This window comes from Enhydra lutris, unplaced genomic scaffold, assembly GCF_002288905.1.
Source record: "Enhydra lutris kenyoni isolate GAN:26980312 unplaced genomic scaffold, ASM228890v2 scaffoldscaffold9, whole genome shotgun sequence".
NCBI classification, from domain to species: domain Eukaryota; kingdom Metazoa; phylum Chordata; class Mammalia; order Carnivora; family Mustelidae; genus Enhydra; species Enhydra lutris.
In genome coordinates, this window is record NW_019154093.1 from 57,728,052 (window position 1) to 57,748,003 (window position 19,952).

Sequence of the window (19,952 nt, forward strand, 5' to 3'; positions counted from 1 at the left end):
ACATACATACAATGGAATACTATGCAGCCATCAAAAATGAAATCTTGTCATTTGCAATAATATGGATGGAATAGAGGGTATTATGCTGAGCTATTTGAAATAAGTCAATCAGAGAAAGGCAACTATCATATGAGGGATTTGAGAGGCAGGGCGGGCAGTTGTGAGGAGTAGGGAGCAAAAAAATGAAACAAGATGGGATTGGGAGGGAGACAAACCATAAGAGACTCTTAATCTCACAAAATAAACAGAGTTGCTGGGGGGTGGGGGCGTAGGGATAGGGTGACTGGGTGATGGACACTGGAGAGGGTATGTGCTATGGTGAGCACTGTGAATTGTGTATGATGGATTAATTACAGGCTTGTACCCCTGAAGCAAATAATACATTATATGTTAATAAAAATAAATTTAATAAATAAATAAATAAAAGATTTTTCCCTTGGGATGCCTGGGCGCCTCAGTCGGTTAAGTGTCTGCCTTTGGCTTTAGTCATGATCTCAGGGTCCTGGGATGGAGCCCTCCATTGGGCTCCCAGCTCAGCAGGAAGCCTACTTCTTTTTCACCTACTCCCCCACTGTGTTCCCTCTCTTGCTTGTCTCTCTCTCTGTCAAATAAATAAATAAAATCTTTAAAAAAAAATTTTTCCCTTATCTTTGGTTTTCCACAGTTTGATCATGATGTGCTTAGACTTAGATTTATTCAAACTTACCCTGTTTAGGGTTCACCAGACTCCCTGAATCTATAAATTCATGTCTCTCTTCACACTTGAGCGGTTTTCTGTTATTATTTCTTCAAATATAGTTTTCTGCCCCATTACTTATCTCCTCTACTTCTGGATTCCAATTAATGTATATCAGAACTTTTATTTTTGTTCCACAGGTCCCTGAGATTCTGTTCAGTCTTTTTCAATCTTTTTTTTCCTCTCCCTTTTCTTCAGATTTAATAATTTCTGTTGACTTGTCTTCTACTTTACTAACTCATCTGCCATCTTCCTTCTGATATACCCATTGTGATGGTTAATTTTATGTGTCAACTCGACTGGGCTAAAGGATGCTCAGATAACTGGTAAAACTTATTTTAGTGTCTGTGACAGTGTTTATGGAAGAGGTTAGCATTTCATTCAGTAGTCTGAGTAAAGAAGAGCCATCCTCACCAATGTGGTGAGTCATCATTCAATCCACTGAAGCCCCAAATAGAACAAGAGGGGAAGGAAGGCAAACGAATGAAAAATAGAAATTCTCATCAAAGAAATATAAGATAAAGAAGAAACAAAGAGAAATTTTAGAGCTGAAAAATATAACAACTGAAATAGAAAACTCAATGGTGGCATAAACAGCAAAATGAATGGAAAAGAGAAAGAATCAGTGATCTGGAAGATAGAACAATAGAATTAAGCAACCAGAACAACACAGAGAAAACATACTTTAAAAAAAAAAAAAGAAAGAAGGAAGGAAAGGAAGGGAGGGAGGGAGGAAGGGAGGGAGGGAGGGAAGGAGGGAGGAAGGGTGAAAGAGCCTGAAGAGCCTGGGGAACTACAACAGTTCTTGTATATAAGTCATCAGAGTACCAGAAAGAGAGGTGAAAGTAGGCAGAGATGAAAAAATAATCAAAGAAATACTGGCTGAAATATTCTCAATCTTAGCAAAAGGCATAAACCTATATATTACAGAAGCTGAGAAAATCCCAAATAGGATAAGCCCCCTCCAAGACACATCATAATCAAACTTCTGAAAACTAGACAAAGAAAAAAGAAAAAAAAGGCAGTCAGAGAGGAACATCATATAATTGATAGATGGAAAACAATTGGAACGATAGCAGATTTCTCATCAAAAGCCAAGGAGGTCAAAATTTAGTGTCATAAAATTTTTCAGGTGCTGAAAGGAAAGAACTAGAAACTTGTAATTCTGTATCTAGTAAGAATCTCCTTAAGTTGGCAGTAGATATGGTAGGGGATGCAAGATGTAACAATTTGTCTGTGAAGTTCAGTCTTGTGACTGTGACCCCTCTTTTCTCTATAATAGCCCTGGTTACCTCAGGATTCCTGCCCTGACTTCTCTAGCCAGAGAGATGGTGGATTTTCTAAGGAAGTTTTAGCCACCTCTATACCACCTGCCTCCACTGTGACTGAATGGGCCTTGGAATAAGCATCAAAAATATGGAGATGTTTATTTCAGTTATAAGATTAACACATTCTGGTGATTACAGCTAATAACACTGTATTATATAGTTAAATGTTGCTTTAAAAGTAGATCTTAAACACTCTCACCACAAAAAAGAAATGGTAATCATGTGACAGGATGGAGTGTTAGCTCGTGCCTTGGTGGTAATCACTTTCCAGTATATAAATGTATCAAATCAACATGTCAAACACCTTAAGCTTACACAATATTATAGATCAATTGTTTCTCAGTAAAGCTGGGAATAAATAAATGAATTTATTAATGAATAAAAAGTTCGTTCTAGGGGCACCTGGGTGGCTAAGTGGGTTAAAGCCTCTGCTTTCAGCTCAGGTCATGATCTCGGGGTCCTGGGATCAAGCCCCATGTCGGGCTCTCTGCTCATTGGGGAGCCTGCTTCTCCCTCTCTGCCTGCCTCTCTGCCTATTTGTGATCTCTCTCTGTCACATAAATAAATAAAATCTTAAAAAACAAAAAAAGTTTGTTCTAGTTGCATGGCCCAAGTTTTGCCTCCAAATTCTTTCTGCCTATGTACAGTCTCCAGAATCTTCAGGTAGTGATGCTTTTCTGTATCCCATCCAATTTTACACTGTTATTCATAAGAGGATTGGTTCCTCAAATATTCAACTTCTCCATACCAGAAGCAAACCAGGACTTACCATCTTAAGTCTTGCACATGACTAAAATATTGGGCCCAAATATGTTATTTCCTTACATAGACTAAGATTTGTTTAAAACTTTCTTAGCATATAGTTAGTGACAACCCAAAACCAGATAGTAAGATTACTTTTCTGTAGTTATTTTATTCTAAATCACAAAAATCTCACATTCTGTATAACACTCTTACACTTTTGGTATGTTAATGTGAAATTTCAAAACAAAATTTTCATTATGATTGCATTAGAGAGTTATCCTAAAAAGGAACTCTTAGCTTCATTCTTTTAATAATAACTGCACCTTTTGTAACATTCAAAGTGTTTGCTTGTTTAAGACTTACAATTTGAATTTAGAAAGGAAGAGACCAAAAAAATAATTAATTAAAGATATAGATTTAGAAATCCTGGCTATTTAAAGATAAGTAAGAAGTGGGAAGGGTGGCCTGGGTGGCTCAGTCATTAAGCATCTGCCCTTGACTCAGGTCATGATCCCAGGGTCCTGTGATCAAGCCTCACATTGGGCTCCCTGCTCTGCAGGGAGCCTGCTTCTCCCTCTCCCACTACCCCTGCTTGTGTTCCCTCTCTGGCTGTGTCTCTCTATCAAATAAATAAATAAATAAAATCTTAAAAAAAAAAAAGAAGTGGGAAGAAGACTCTGAAATTGTAGAGCACATTGGTAGTTTCAAAACAATTGTTATTTTCAGAACTTGAGGATATTTTAAAACAAATGGTATACATAACTCTGATACAAATAAAGTTTATATGTATGTTGTTTTAACAATATATTTAAAATAATTGTATTGGTTCTGTTTTATTACCTCTACTCTCCCTGGATGGATACTGTTTCATGCCCACCAAGATGCATTTTTCCTATCTTCTATACAAAGAAAGTTACAACATTGGTGATCCCAGCTTGCAGTTAAGTGTAGCCACACGTCTGATATCCTGCCAATGAAATGTGATACAAGGGAAGTGTGTCACTTCTGACTCAGACCTTAACATACACTCTCTTTCCTATCAACTAGAACCCACAGTGACCCAGTTTTGACCATGCAGATGGCAGCAATGCCTCAGGATGATAACACAATGTGGTGGGTAGAACACGAGTCCCTAACAATCCCAAGCAGAAGGCTGTCTGCCAACCTGGAACACTCAGCAGACTGTTATATGACAGGGGAGTAAGTGTTTACCTTCTTAAGAAAATGAATTAATGTTAGGTGTCTTTTTTGCAATAGGTCAGCCTTTGCCTGATTAATATGCCCTGGGTTTGGTCTCAAATCTTTTAGGTAAGAGTATGGGTAAGGAGAACAGTCTAAGCAGCAGACTCTACAATTTCTCTACTCGCCTCCCTTTACACAAGCCACCAGAAGAAAGAGCACCTGTCATTCCAAGTATAAGACTCCTTCCAGACTGCTTTGTTAGCTGATTAGGCAGTAGAACAATGTAGCCAGAAGTTATTGTCTTCAGAAACTTGACCAAGGTCAACAGAAGAAATAACAGACATGCTTCATTCCCAGATGAAGCATTCTCTTTCCTAAAAAAGAGAACTAAAATTAACCATCTTAAAATAACTCACATTCATTCCTTCCTGACCTCATTCTTTGTCTCTGACAGGAACCTGCCCAACCTCTCCCCAGACTTCTCCACAGTAAAGCTAAGAGGCTCGGCAGCTCCATTTTCAACTACCCCAGAAGCTGCCATTCACAACAGAATCTAACTACTATTTCCTACAAGTGTTTTTCCCTATTATAATGTTATTACCATGAAGTTCAGGTCCCAATGCCAGGGACATTAAAAGATGGCTGTAAGGGGTGCCCGGGTGGCTCAGTCAGTTAAGCATCTGCCTTCGGCTCAGGTCATGACCCCAGAGTCCTGGGATGGAGCCCTGCAGCGGACTCTCAGCTGCGAGTCTGCTTCTCCTTCTGCCCCTCACCCCTGCTCATGTTCTTTCTCACTCTCTCTGTCTCTCTCACAAATTAATACATAAAATCTTAAGGAAAGAAAGGGGGGAGACGGCTGTAAGTTTCAGCTTTCCTTGTGAGAAATGAACTTTTCTTGATTAAATTTCTATCATGTTCTTGGCTTAGCTTACTCTTGAGAACAAAAGAATGCAAAATATTCCTTAGTAGTGCCTGCTTTGTCTCCCTGTGTTGTCAGTCTCTTCTTAAAGACCCACTGACCTGTACAATATCTTATGAACTTGACTGAACTCCCAGAGTCTGTTTCAAATACTTAACTTTGATACAAACCTTCCTCCAATGCAATAGTTCTCTGTTTTAATTTTCCCTTTAATTAATATCTCTCTTACAACAACCTCTTTCTCTCAAATCATGAAAGGATAGTTCTTTTTCCAAATTAATTTTTATATCTTTTAATGAGATAGGATTCCTGATTAAGATGCCACTTTGTAACTCTTCCTGTTAGAAGTCCCATTCCTCAGCAGCTCCTTTCTGAGCACTTCTATAGTGACCTTATGATCTGTCTTGGGCTCCAGGACTCAAAGATGCCTGCAGGATAACTAAACTGGTTTCCTCTTCCTTAACACAGAGCATCCTACACTTCCCAGCTGCACTGTATTTTATATAGGACCAAGTGACTAATTCTCGTTGTGTAATTAGAAGGAATATCAGGGCCAAGATAGTTAAAAATAAAGTATGCCTTCTCTGAAGTCTTCGTCTTTGCTCTTGGCTAGCCAGATGGAGAGGGTCCAGGAGGAACTCAAGATCTTAGAGGAAAGCAGAGCCAGTAGACAGAAGGAGCCTGGGTCCCTGAAATATCACGTGCTAAACATCTAATTAGACTCATGGAGCAAGAAACAAACTTTTGTTATTTTAAACCACTGAGATTTCAGAACATGGGACAGGGAGGAACATTGTTATTATGTCATAGCAGAGCCTATCCTAATACACCAAGTAATTTTTCCTCAGTTATACCTGACTATCTTCTGATTGAGGCTTTAAAATCAAAGTAGTTATGTGAAAATAACTAAATCACACAACAAATAAATTTTAAGAACTTTATAATGAAATATTTAACTCAGCAATTTCTACTACTAATTTGTCTTTTTAGGTTGCTGTTCAGATTGTAACCACCAATGATTTCTCAGTAAAGAGAAAAAGAGATTAGGATGTTTTTAATTCTTTAAGTAAATGTTTTAATTGAGCTATAAAATCATACATACAAACAGAAAAATACAAAACTCCTAAATATACAGCTTCATGTTTTTTTACAAAGTGAACATCTGTATTACCAACCCTTATCAAGAAATTAAATCATTATCCCTCTTTGATTGTAACTTTTGTAGATTAGTATTGCCTATACCCAAACTTCATATAAATGAGTCATATAATATGCACTCTTATGTGACTGACTTCTTTTGCCCAATATTAGATTTATGAGATTCAACCATGTTGTTGCATATAGTAGATTTGTTACTTTTACTGCTGTCTAGTATTCCATTTTAAGACTACATCAAATCTAGGGGACACCTGGTTGGTTCAGTCGGTTAAGTAACTGACTACCAGTATTGGCTCAGATCATGATCTCAGGGTGGTGAGATCGAGCCCCGCGTCAGCTCCACTCTCAATGCAGAATCTGCTTGAGATTCTTTCCTTCTCTTTCTCCTCCTCTTGGCTCTCCCCCCCACCATAGATTAATAAATAAATAAAATATTTTTAAAAAAAAGAATACACCAAATTTATTTAAAAATCTTTCTGTTGGGGGGCGCCTGGGTGGCTCAGTGGGTTAAGGCCTCTGCCTTCGGCTCAGGTCATGATCCCAGGGTCCAGGGATCGAGCCCCACATCAGGCTTTCTGCTCAGCAGGGAGCCTGCTTCCTCCTCTCTCTCTGCCTGCTTCTCTGTCTGCTTGTGATCTCTGTCTGTCAAATAAATAAATAAAATCTTTAAAAAAAAAAAAATCTTTCTGTTGATGGATATTGAACCAGGAAGTGGGCCTCACCCCAGACATAAAATGTTTGCCAGCATCTAGATTTTGGTTTGTTATTTATAAGCAACTCAGTCTAAGGTATTCTGTTAGAGCAGCCTGACAAAACTAACAGACATTTTGTTTGTTTCTATTTGGGGCTGTTATAAATTGTGTTGCTATGAATATCCATATACATATCTCTTGATGCACTTATGTGTGTGTCTCCATTTGGCACATAACTAAGGGTGGAATTTCTGGGCCATACAATATACACATGCTCAGTTTTAGTAGATAAGGCCAAGCTGTTTTTCAAAGTGGTTGTACTGATTTACAATCCCACTAATTGTGTTACATACTAGATAATTTTTGGTATTATTAATTTTTTTAAAGTCAACCATTCTGGCAGGTGTAAAGTATTACCCCATTGGGGTTTTAATTTGCATTTCTCTTTTACTAAGGAGTGTTAGCATCTTTTCATATTTTTAATGGCCATTTATATGATCTTTTGGGGGGTGTTTTATATACATGAAATGCCTGTCCCAGTATTTTACCCACCTTTTTTACTGATGTGTAGGCATTCTTGATATACTACAGACATGAGCCTTTTGTCAGTTACATATATTGCAAATATTTTCTCCCAATCTGACTTACCTTTTCACCTCTTAATGGTATCTCTTGATAAAGAGAAGTTCTTTAAATTTTCTATTTATCAATTTTCTAAATTTTCAATTTATCTAAATTTTCTAAATTTTCAATTTATCAATATTCCCCCTCTTGTTTAGTATCTGCTTTAAGGAATCTTGGCCTAGTTCAAATTCATAACGTCATTCTCCTGTGCTGTCTTCTAAGAGTGTTACTGCTTTGGTTTGCACAATAACTGATTTTTGTATATTGATTTTTTATATTGATATTCAATTGACTTGATACTCTTTATTGCAAAGAGCATCCTGTTCCCCTCTACACAGCAGAGACACCTTTGCCATATGCCCCATATGAGAGTAGCCCCAATTCTTCTCTGTTCTATTCGTCTACTTGCCTATCATTGTGACAATACTACACTGTCTCATTATCACTTTACAGTAAGTCTTGGTATTCAGTAGTGAAAGTTTCCAAACTTAATTCTTCTTTAGGACTTTCCTTTTAGGGGCACCTGGCTGGCTCGATTGAGCATGTTACTCGGATCTCAGGGTTGTGAGTTCGAGCCCCATGTTGGGTGTAAAGATTAAAAAAAAAAAGAAGAAAGAAAGACTTTTCTTTTATAAATTTTAGAATAAGCTTGTCAAATTTTACCAAAAAAATTTTCTGGAAGTTTGATTGGCCTTGCACTAAATCAATAGATTGAAGTGGAGAGAACTGAAATCTTACAACACTGTTGTTTTTTTAAGGTTTTATTTATTTATTTGTGAGAGAGACAGAAAGAGCATGAGCAGAGGGAGGGGCAGAGGGAGAGAAACAAGTAAACTCCCCACTGAGTGGGGAGCTTGACTTGACTCAGGGCTTGATCCCAGGACCCCAGATCATGACCCAGTTCGAAATCAGATGCTTAACTGACTGAGCCACCCAAGTGCCCCACAATATTGTTATTATCAGATGACTTTCTGTTATATCAATTTATTTTTAAGTGCTCTTTGTCTCATAAACTGGGATACAAACTCCATGAGAGTAGAAGCTTTGTCCCTTTTGCTTACTGCCATATCCCAGAGTTTAGAAGAATACCTGGTACATTGCAGGTTCTTATTAAATATTTTTTGTAAGAAGCTAATTAATGTTCTGCTGAGAATGTCTTTGTTATCCCCCTCTCTCCATTTTCTCAACTTATCCTTCAGATCTGAAATCATATGCCATTTCCTCAAGGGAATCTTCTCTGATCTGTCAGCATGGGTCAGGCTCCCCTGCTAATGGTTATGAAACCCTGCACTTCTTTTTTTAACACTTACCTACTTACTATCATTAAGTAGTACTAGTTACTATGTAATACTATACGTTATTTGATATCGATCTCCCATTTAGCTCTGTGAGGACAAGGACCAAGCATATCTGAATTTCTTACTCAGTTGGATTCCCCCAGTACCTGGCCTGGTACCATGTACAAGGCCAGTATCAAAAAAACTATTACATTATTTTCTAAAAGAGGCTTAAACTCTCTCCTTTGTTACTTAAAAAATAGAAGGTATTATCTTGGCAACACTTTGCTACCCTAACATCAAAAATCCCTCCTCTAGATGTTTCCTGCTGCTTTTATCCTCTGGATTGTTTGGTGGACATTCTCTACCAGACTTCCTGGAGTTGTGAGGGGGGTCCTTTGTGGTCCCCTGTCCCAGACTGGCTGAATCAGAGGACTCCTAAATTGGAACTGGAGAAGCTGCATTGTTAACAAATTCTGCAAGTAACTGTTGCACTGGTGAGTTTGGGGCCCACTCCCTTGGACAACATTCATGACATGGCTGATTTATCTCTTTGCACTTCACAATTTTCTTCATACTGCTCTGGGTCCAGTTACTCTTATCGTCTCTGCCTGTGCTGTGTTCTGCTTTTGCTCTCAAGGCCATATTTTCTCTTTGGCCATCTGCCCTCCAAGGACCACTGAAAGGCCACCCTGGCTGCCTAATTAAGAATCTCATTAATCTCATCTTTATCTTTCTGGTCATGCTGACCACCCAGCTTCAGGGCCACACACTGTCACAGCTCTCTGATCCAACTTCAGAGACAGTGAAAAGGAAATAGCCCAGGATTTAGGGAATTTCGAACTGGGAAACGAAAATTTGCTATCTGTGTAACATTGAAAATATCATTTGACCTCTCACTTCAGTTGTAATAATAATACCTGCCCTCCCTACCTCAGAAATGTTATGAGAATCAAATGACACAATGCATCATGCCAGAACTTTGTGAACTATAAATGGTTGTATGCACATTAACTATAATTGATAACCTCAATCATCCAACTCTTTTTTTTTTTTTTTAGGATTTTATTTTTAAGTAATGTGGGGTTCGAACAACCCTCAGATCAAGAATCTCATGCTGAACGTAGGGGGCTTGGGGGGTAGGAAAAGAATAAATGAAACAAGATGGGATCGGGAGGAAGACAAACCATAAGAGATTCTTAACCTCAGGAAACAAACTGAGAGTTGCCGGAGGGAGGGGAGTAGGGAGAGGGTGGTGGGGTTATGGACATTGGGGAGGGTATGCGCTATGGTGAGTGCTGTGAAGTGTGTAAACCTGGCGATTCACAGACCTGTAACCCTGGGGCTAATAATACATTAAATGTTAATAAAAAAAATTTTTTTAATTAAAACAAGAATCTTGTGCTGAACACACTGAGCCAGCCAGTCTTCCACTCTTCGCAAGAAGGGGGGCACGATTTGCACCCTGAGGTGTTTAATGGGAAAGGACATCCTTCCAAGTGCTGTTTTGTTCCTTCTAAGAAATAAACCAACTGGCTAACTATTGTCTTCTCTGGCTTCAGAATGTCACATACATTGCACTTCTGGCTGCAGGGTAAAATCTTTTAACATTTTTTAGCTTTTCTGTGCAAACCTTGTAGCATAATACATGAGGAACTTCTTAACTAATCCCGCCTACTTCACTAGCTACATATGGCCTACTTTTCCTCTTTCTTTCCTCCTCCTTTTTTTAAAATAAACTTTTAGTTTTAGAATATTTTTAGATTTACAGAATAATTGTAAAGATAGTATGAGGGTTCCCACATACTCTGATCCCAGTGAAAACTTATTCTCTTATTTATTGACATTTTACATTAGTATGGTACAGTTGTCATAGTTCACAAATCAATGTGGGTACCTTATTTTTTAAAAGATTTATTTTTTGATGTGTCTGAGTGGCTCAGTCAGTTAAGCATCTACCTTCAGCTCAGGTCATGATCCTGGGGTCCTCAGATGGAGCCCTGCTTCCAGGGCTCCCCGCTCAGCAGAGAGCCTGCTTCTCCCTCTTCCTCCGCTGCTCCCCCTGATCGTGCTCACTCTTGCACACATATGTGTTCTCTCTCTCTCTCTCTCTCTCTTTTTTTTAAAAAAGACTTTATTTACTTGAGAGAGAAAAGAGAATGAAAGCAGGGGAAGGGGTAGAGGGAGAGCGAGAGAATCTCAGGCAGATGCTCTGCTGAGCAGTGAGCCCAACACTGGGGCTCAATCCCACAACCCTGAGATCAAGACCTGAGCCAAAATCAAGAGTCATTGCTTAACCAACTGAGCCACTCAGTGCCCTGATACACTGTTATCAACTGAAGCCCATTCTTTCTTTGGATTTCCTGTTTTTACCTATTTTCTGTCCCAGGACTTCACTCAGCATACCATATTACATTTAGTCAGCCTCACTCTTGTTTTTATCTCTTTCCCTTTCTCTTCCTTTTCTTTTTGTCTTTCCTTATTTATTTATTTGTTTCTTCTTTGTGCTAAACACTAAGCATATAAATAAGCATGGCTTTTCCTTAAAAAACCTAGTGAGAAAAACTGAAAGTGAAAATGTAACAAATTGATTATTCAGGTAAATGTTAAGAACACAAGCAGTAGACCAACAGAAGCCACATTTAACAGATCCAGAGAAAGAAGTAATTCCATCTGATTTTTTTTTAAGATTATTCTTAGTGGGAGTAAAGGTTGTGGCAGAAACACCTGTTAAGGAAACTATTAGAACAGTCCAGGTTGGAGATCATAGTGGCTTGGATTGAATTGAAGCAGTAGAGATAGAATTAGAGATATTAACCATATTCCAGAGATGTCTTTGAGGTATAAACCAGGGGGACTTGTTGATAAATGTAGATGTGGAGGACGAGGGACAAAATGGAATCAATCACCAACTTCTCAGTCTAGAGCTTCTATACCCCAGCCACACTCATCATCATACTCACCATGAGAGCTAAGGTCCCAAGCTCTTAACACTTACTAAATCCTCTGACTAAATGCCCCTTATTATTGGCAAATAATTGGTAAATTATTGGTAAATAATGATTGGTAATTGGTAAATACCAAATAGTTGGTAAATAATTTCTCCTCAATACTCTTTCCTTTTTAATATTCTTCACCACTTCTGGGAAGGCTTCCTCTGCAATGCCTCCCATGACTCCACCTCCTGAGTGAATGGGTTTTCCCTCCTTTCTGTTCCCCTGGGAGCCTGCACATACTTCTATGATAGCTTGTGGCATCCCATATTTTACTGTTATTATTTGTTTACATATCTGTCTCTTGAAGGAACTGTGTCATTTCATAGCATAGTCCCTGGCACAGAGAGGAGTAAGTGAATATTTAATTGAGTGACTCTTTACTTTCACATAAACAGAAAAAATAATACTTATAATTTTCATATAAGAAAACCATTATCAAAAGCAATCACTAGTAAATCTAAAATATAACTAATGTCATCTACATTGTACTTCAAACTTCTGATCTTTTGCAAACATATTGTTTTTTAAAACTTGCAGTCTGACTGTCTCTTTTATTCTAAAATATATTTCATAGAACTCTTTATTAAGGGACATCTGTAGCAAAGTCACATTATTTGCAAAGTTTCAGCTAACATTTCTTAATTCTATTACTCTTGGTTTCATGTAAGAACTCTAGCCTCCATTTCTAAAGTTAAGAATCATTCATGTAAATCAAAGAACTAAAGCTCCAAACTTTGAGTCATTGAAAATTTATTATGAACATTACTAAGAGTGTGAATGTGTGTGTGGTGTGTATGTGTGTTTCGATTCCTTTTCTTTTAGAATACTGGCTTCTGTTTCATTTCCACGAAATAAGAGTATGGTTATGTAGCTTATTTAATCAGCTTGATTTATGAATTTAATCAGCATGATCATAAGGATGTTTTCCTACTTATAAATAAAGATATTTGCCTTGTATTTATTTTCATATTAGAAACATAACCATAAGTTTATCATACTTTCATAAGTAATAGACAGCGCATTTCCTAAAATCAAGAGCAACTTCTTTTTCTTTTAAACTATGCAGTCCATTATGTATTCAGTCTTTGGAAATGCCGAGCTACAGCAAGTGGTTATACAACAACATCCGCAACAAAACTCCCTCCCCTCCTTTCTGCGTTTCTTTCTAACGTCAGCCGACCCCTTATGTAATACATTTGTGGGAGCCCAGCCACAGAACTCGAGGGGAAGACTGAAGAGGTAAAGAATTCTGCATGGAGAACAGGTGGTCGATAGGGTTTTCCACTCTGGACTGCAGGGTCCCAGCTTCTGAGGTTGGTAGGAAATAGTCATCCAGGTGACTGAGAGAGGTGTCATCACCACCTGGGTCATGGAGAGGGGCTCGGCACCTTATGGGTGTATGTGGTCTGCCCGTTTCTGGGAGAGCAACTCTCAACAAGTACACTTTGTTCAACTTTTTATAGGTTCCTTTCAAGAGTTTTGGAGGGGACGAGTTCTGTTTAGTCCTATTTTCTTGTCTAATACAACATGTTGTAGTTTAAAATACTCAGAAAGCTTAGAGTTGAGGTTGTACAAATGTAGCTATTTTTTAAAGCTTTTAAGACATCCCAGTCTTAAAAAATACTAGCTAATTCTCTCTGAAGAGACTCCAGCATGGGAGCCAGAAAATTATGGCTTATTTCCAGACCACAAAGACTCAAAGTTGGTCACTGAACTTATGCAAATTATAAATATTTTGCTATTTATTCTGACAATGTGCAGGATACTCTTTTTTATGTTTACTTGTTAGTTTGAGTTAATAATACTATTGTCAACATTTAAACTCTTAGAAGGCAGGATCTAATTCTGCTGAACACACTCTATTTTGTATTTTGGACACTGTTATGTGTATATGTGGATGTTTCTAAGGTAATATTTGATGAAAAAATGATTATTTTCCTTCAGGGAAAACACTTCCTTTCCCCAACATCATGCAATATAGATAAGATAGTCAGAGGGGCATATTCAATTGAAAGTTTTCTTTTAGGGATGTTTGGGTGGCTCAGTTTGGTTGAGCATCTGATTCTATTTCAGCTCAGGTCATGGTCTCAAGGTCAAGAGATGGAGCCCCAAGTCAGGCTCTCTGTTTAGCAGGGAATCTGCTTGAGATTTTCTCTCTCTCTCTCTCCCTCTGCCCCTCCCATTGCTCGCTCACTCTCTCTATCTCTCACGCGCACACAAGCTCGCTTGCTAAAATAAATAAATAAATCTTTTTAAAGAAGTTTTCTTTTAAATAATCTTTCACTATTAAAGAATTCTGACCTCTGACCCTGTTTTATTTTTAAGAAAAGTTAACCCTTATCTATGAGGGAGTCCTAACTTTCTAGAAAACATTTAACTGTAGGCTGGACTCCTCTTTGGGTAAAGTTTCCCTGTTGCCACCCTCTCCAGAACTTAGACGGGAAATCTTTTATTTGTATTCTGTACTGACCCTTTTTATATTTTACTAAATCAACTATGTCTAAGCCCACTCAATAAAATGCTGTTGAGCTTCTATGAAAGATTTTCAGGGCATGATAATTCACATCTCTAGTGATAACTGTTATTATTGGGAAGAAGAAAGAGAAAGAGGAGAAAAAAGAGATGGGGAGGAAGAGGGAGAGATCTTTAGAAGAGCCTTGAAAACAATGACTCTTCTTATTAAAACATTTTCCCACTCTCCTTAGGATTTGAGAAGATGAGAATAGCAGAATATCAGGGTATGCTCTAATGGCCACTTGAGTTTCCTTAGTGCCACACCATGCCCAGATTTTGTGCACCTTAGAAACTGGGCTTTCACTGAAATGTGAACAATAACAACATCCTTTTCCCATTTTTCCTAAAGATGACTGAGAGCCCCAGATCTGATTTACATTGACCTGGGAGATGAAACTACTTAGAAATGATCCAGTACGACTTCATCAATATGAAGTAGAAGTATTGTGGCTGCCAATGCCTAGAAACATGCAATAAAGGCTGTGTGGTAGAGGTTTGTTACCAGTATCCATTCTCCCCTTCTTTACTTTGTAATGCAACCTTTGAATTTTAGCTGCTCACAATAAAAGCTACACTTCCCAGACTGCCAAGCAGCTAAGCATAGTCACACTACTGACTTCTGGTCCATGGAATTGTAGTAGTAATAAACACACTTCTCGGTCTGGACTTAAAAGGTAATGATATGCCCTCCATACACTTTTGTGCCAACCGGAATGTAGAAGTGATACTTACACTATAAATTTGGGACAATATGTACTTGGGCAATACCTTGTGGCAACAGGATAGGAGTCTGGATTCTGGGACAACCCCATAGACTAAAGCTACGCTTCTAGCCCTAGAACACCAACAGCCAGACTGTTTCATAAGAAATGATGAAACAAATGTCTTCCCTGGTTAAGCCACCGCTGATTTGGGTCTCAATCTTGGTGCTGAAACAATCATCTAACATAGACCAGTATGCCAAATGAGTTAGAAGAATAACCATAGTATCTTAAGACTAGAAAAGCAAGAATGATGTTCAAAACGATGCAAAGGAACCCAAATGTAATCAAAACACATCATAGGTGAAATGCTGAAATTTAAATTTTTTTAAAGATTTTTATTTATTTATTGAGTGAGAGAGAGAGAGAGGAGAAGGGGGAGATGGAGAAGCAGACTCCCCACTGAGCAGAGAGCCTGATGCAGGGCTCGATCCCATGACTCTGGTCTCATGACCTGAGCTGAAGACACACGTTTAACCTACTGAGCCACCCAGGTACCCTGAAATTTAGATTTAAATATTTTTAAAAGCCTGATATGTCATTTGAGGATTGATGACAGACTACTGAAATTGGTAAAAGTTTGACAAATAGCAAAGAACATTCAAAACCTTAGCAAACATGTCAAAAGAAATCAAAACAATCTTACACAGATGAAAGGCTACATTTCATTTTAAACAAGGAACAATGAGTATTTTGAATTGGTAACAGTTTGCAGAAAGATTTGACATCCCTTCTGCTCAAACCAGTGGAAAGGAAATGAGGATGTCTGGAAAAGATTATCACTATGAACTGTACGTTTAATATCTCAAATAACATTCATTCCTTCACCAACAAAATAGAATAAGGGAAGTATTAATGATCAAAAAATTGACTCAACAACCTTAAAATGCTAAAAGATCGGTAAAGTGAGAAATGACAAGATCAAACACATAATAAATCTCACTACTAATTTCTAGAAATAAACCAAGTTCAAAAATTCTGTTTGAAAAATTGGTGAGAGAATCCTAGCGAATCCTATTGGTAAAATAGAAATGTCATCAAAAAGGGGTGCCTGGGTGGCTCAGTAGATTAAAGGTCATCATCCTGGGATCCAGCCCCATGTCTGGCTACCTGCTCAGGGGGGAATCTGCTTATCCCTCTCCCTCTGCCCCCTCCCTCTCTCCCAACCCCTCCAAGTGTGTGCACTCTCTCTCAGATAAATAAATAAAATCTTAAAAAAAAAAGAGAGAGAAAGAGAGAGAGAGAAATGTCATTGAAGAAGTTTGAGAAGAAATTGGTATATACTGATTTTTAAAATTAGTATTATTGATATGGGAGGAAAAGGGTGAAAGTGAGAAGCAGATAAAGATAAGAATGGGGGCACTGACAGTGAGCAGAGGTATGAATTGTAATTTCAACTTCATATGAACTTTGCCCTTGATTGGGAATGTGGGCAAAACTGACCAGATTTCTTACATTTTATTCTTGTTCAGCACATAGCCGAAGGTTCTCAAGATCAATCATTTCCAAGCTTTTTAAGAAAGTGACATTAATCTGTCTTCAAAGATAATCTTTTGTAAAAGCCGGAAGTACTCAGCAAGCAATAAACAGTGGCTCTACGGCTAAAGCAGAAGCAATTGCCAGCGCCCAGGGTTCCAGCCACCCAGGCTGGGTGCCTTTTCTGTATCTCTGTTCTCATGCTCCAGAGGATTCTTCAAAGGCAGGGATTCCTTGGAGTCTTAGAGGTTCCAGGAAGACTCATTTAAATGCCATATTTATATTCTTACCAGTTTGCTGCTCTGATCAGTGATACCATCCACATCTGTTTGTCTGTATAGCAAATATTGGTTTCTTAGTGGGAGGAAATGGTAATCCCTTTAACCAATATTTAGTACCCTTCATTTTGGTAAATATCAAGTTAAATTACGTCCTGTTTTTTTCCACGGTAGGTGAGTTAACAGCTGGACATTATTTATTACCCTTTCCTGAATGCAGTTAAAGAATCTCTCCCCACCATTTGAGAAACAGTGTTCAATAATAATAAGTATTTGGTCAGGTTCTGAATAACAAGTTGTTTAAAACTTTTTGGTTCTGGTTTTTAAGAGAGGACAAAAAACCTGGACATCTTTCTAACTTTTAGTACTTTTTACAAAGATGTCTCTCTTTTTCTCATCCACTTTTAAAAAGTGACTGACGATCTATTGGAAGTTAAGTTCTGAGTCACACAATATATTTCAACCACTCATCCTGAGCCATCCCTGATATCTTGGGTTCTGTGCTCTGAGGACATTTTGAAGATGAAACTGATGGGGCGCCTGGGTGGCTCAGTGGGTTAAGCCGCTGCCTTCGGCTCAGGTCATGATCTCAGGGTCCTGGGATCGAGTCCCGCATCGGGCTCTCTGCTCAGCCAAGAGCCTGCTTCTCTCTCTCTCTCTCTCTCTCTCTCTCTGTCTGCTTCTCTGCCTACTTGTGATCTCTGTCAAATAAATAAAAAAAATATATAAAAAAAAAAAAAAAAGACGAAACTGAACACTGAGTTCTGAACTTCCTGCTACTTCTGGCCTGACCCTGAGCCATAGCGGATATTATACTACAAGAAGGAAGAATACAACACCTTTCCAAAAGTGTGTTTATGAATTCCTGGTTAAAGATATCCGCTTCTTTAAATATGAAAAGTATGCATATCTTTTTAATAATTTTTTAGTCCGAAATTAACATGAAATCTTATATTCATTAAGAAAAAAAGAGTAGGGCGCCTGGGTGGCTCAGTGGGTTAAGCCTCTGCCTTCAGCTCAGGTCATGATCTCAGGGTCCTGGGATCAAGGCCCGCATCGAGCTCTCTGCTCAGCGGGGAGCCTGCTTTCTCCTCTCTCTCTATGCCTGCCTCTCTGCATACTTGTGATCTCTCTCTCTCTGTTTCAAATAAATAAATAAAATCTTAAAAAAAAAAAAAGAGTAAACATAATCCCAATACTGAGTAGTAGAAAAACATGCCACATCATATCCATCAACTAAATGTTTCATAACAATGTGTTGGTAAGTTACTATCATTATTTAGTATAATTAAGAATTCTATAATAATGTGCTTGCTTTGGCAGCACATATACTAAAAAAAAAAATTCTATAATAACACTTATTTAATATATTCAATTCAAAATAAAAAACCACCGAAATGGGCGTCACTAATGCTGTACAAGTTTTGTTTTGTTTTGCCTGACCATAGTATATTATGATACTCACTGGAAATAGAACTTCAAGGGTTAAGAGAAATAAACAGGGCCCAAAGTTTTCTGCGATTCTATAGCCCTTTAATCATAGAGCTCCTGGAACAGAAGAAGAAGAGTGGGGATAGACTAGAATAGCTTCAGGGAGCTAGCTACTTTGGAACACTAAATCACAGTCCCCGAGCAAATTCCATTTTAACAATAGCTACAGAGTCCTTTCTAAAGTATTGCCTCATATTTAATATTTTAAACCCAATGCCTTAAGTGATATACTGGTTATTTTCCTCTCTCTCGATGATTCTTGCTTTGATAAGTTACTTTATGTCTTGGGGTTTCAGCACATGGTCTGCTGGGTATGGCAAAAACATTTCACATTGGCCTGCTGAGATTTCTGTGTACTTCTGACAAGCTGTTGGATTTAGGGGTAAAGTAGATTTTCTCTGAATGTGCTTCTTTGTTCTATCTCGGGTTTTAAAATAATTTTCTTATAAATCCTCAACCTTTTTTTCTTATTGAAAGTGCATGAAAAATAAGCAGAAACCTTATTATAGCTTAGTTTGGGCCTAAGCAATACAACAGAAAAGCTTTGAAAATCCATAATCTTCGTGACTGAAAAGTTCATAGTTTTTGGTTTCTTACAAATTAAAGTTAAAAAGATTCAGCTATGTTGTGGAAAAACTTGAAGTAGTGTTTTCCAAGGTTTGAGCATAGTAGGTGCTTACCAGATTCACATCAATAACTTTCTTATGAGGCTATCAGAAGATTCTTCCTTCTTCTACCCAAAGAATTATTATTATGCCAGAGTAATCCTTGAAACTCTCACAGACCTGAAATAATTCTGCTTAATGAGAGTCTGATTTCTTTACTTATTATCCTCAAAAATTGGACTTTCATACTCATCATTGTATTTCTTATCAGGAGAGGGGCAAAGGGGAGCATAGCGTGTGGCTAGGAGCATAGGTTTTGGTGTTATCCAGACCTGTGTGGGAGCCAAGGCCATCCAAATGAGTCACTGTGCTTCTCTGTACCTCTGTCTCCTCACCTATAAAATGGAAGAAGTAATACCCACCCCTAAAAGTGTCAGTGAAGAAATGAGACTACAGACAGAGAGCTTGGTTCAGTAACTTGCAATGGAAATGCTCAGTAACTGAGTATTGTTATTACTGTTGTCATTATTTTTAAGTGTCTGAAGTGTCAGAGAAGAAAAACAAAACAAAACTTAAGTGTTAATCGGGGCGCCTGGGTGGCTCAGTGGGTTGAGCCGCTGCCTTCGGCTCAGGTCATGATCCCAGGTCCTGGGTTCAGGCTCCGCATCGGGCTTTCTGCTCAGCGGGGAGCCTGCTTCCTCCTCTCTCTCTGCCTGCCTCTCTGCCTGCTTGTGATTTCTCTCTGTCAAATAAATAAATAAAATCTTAAAAAAAAAAAAACTTAAGTGTTAATACGTTTATAATGGTATATCTTCTGTATCTGTACTAAGCTAGCACTTTTTATATGAGATAGGAAAAACATGAGAAACTTGTCATTTTCCAGAGAATATATGGAAGCAACAGATTTCAACATTGAATTATCAGAAATAATTTATTGTATACTTACATGTATATGGAACCAGGACTAGCACTGGGAGGGGAAATGAATAAACAAAATAAAAATCCTGAGACTTTATGTAATATCCATTCAATCCTTTTAAGGTTCTGGGTTCAAAAGCAAATAGTTTAATTTTTCCTCTGGCTTTTAAATATTACCCTGTAATACGTTTTGCTGTCATCAGAGGTAAGAAGTTATCTTTTGGAAAGAGCCAAATGAAGGTCATATCACACT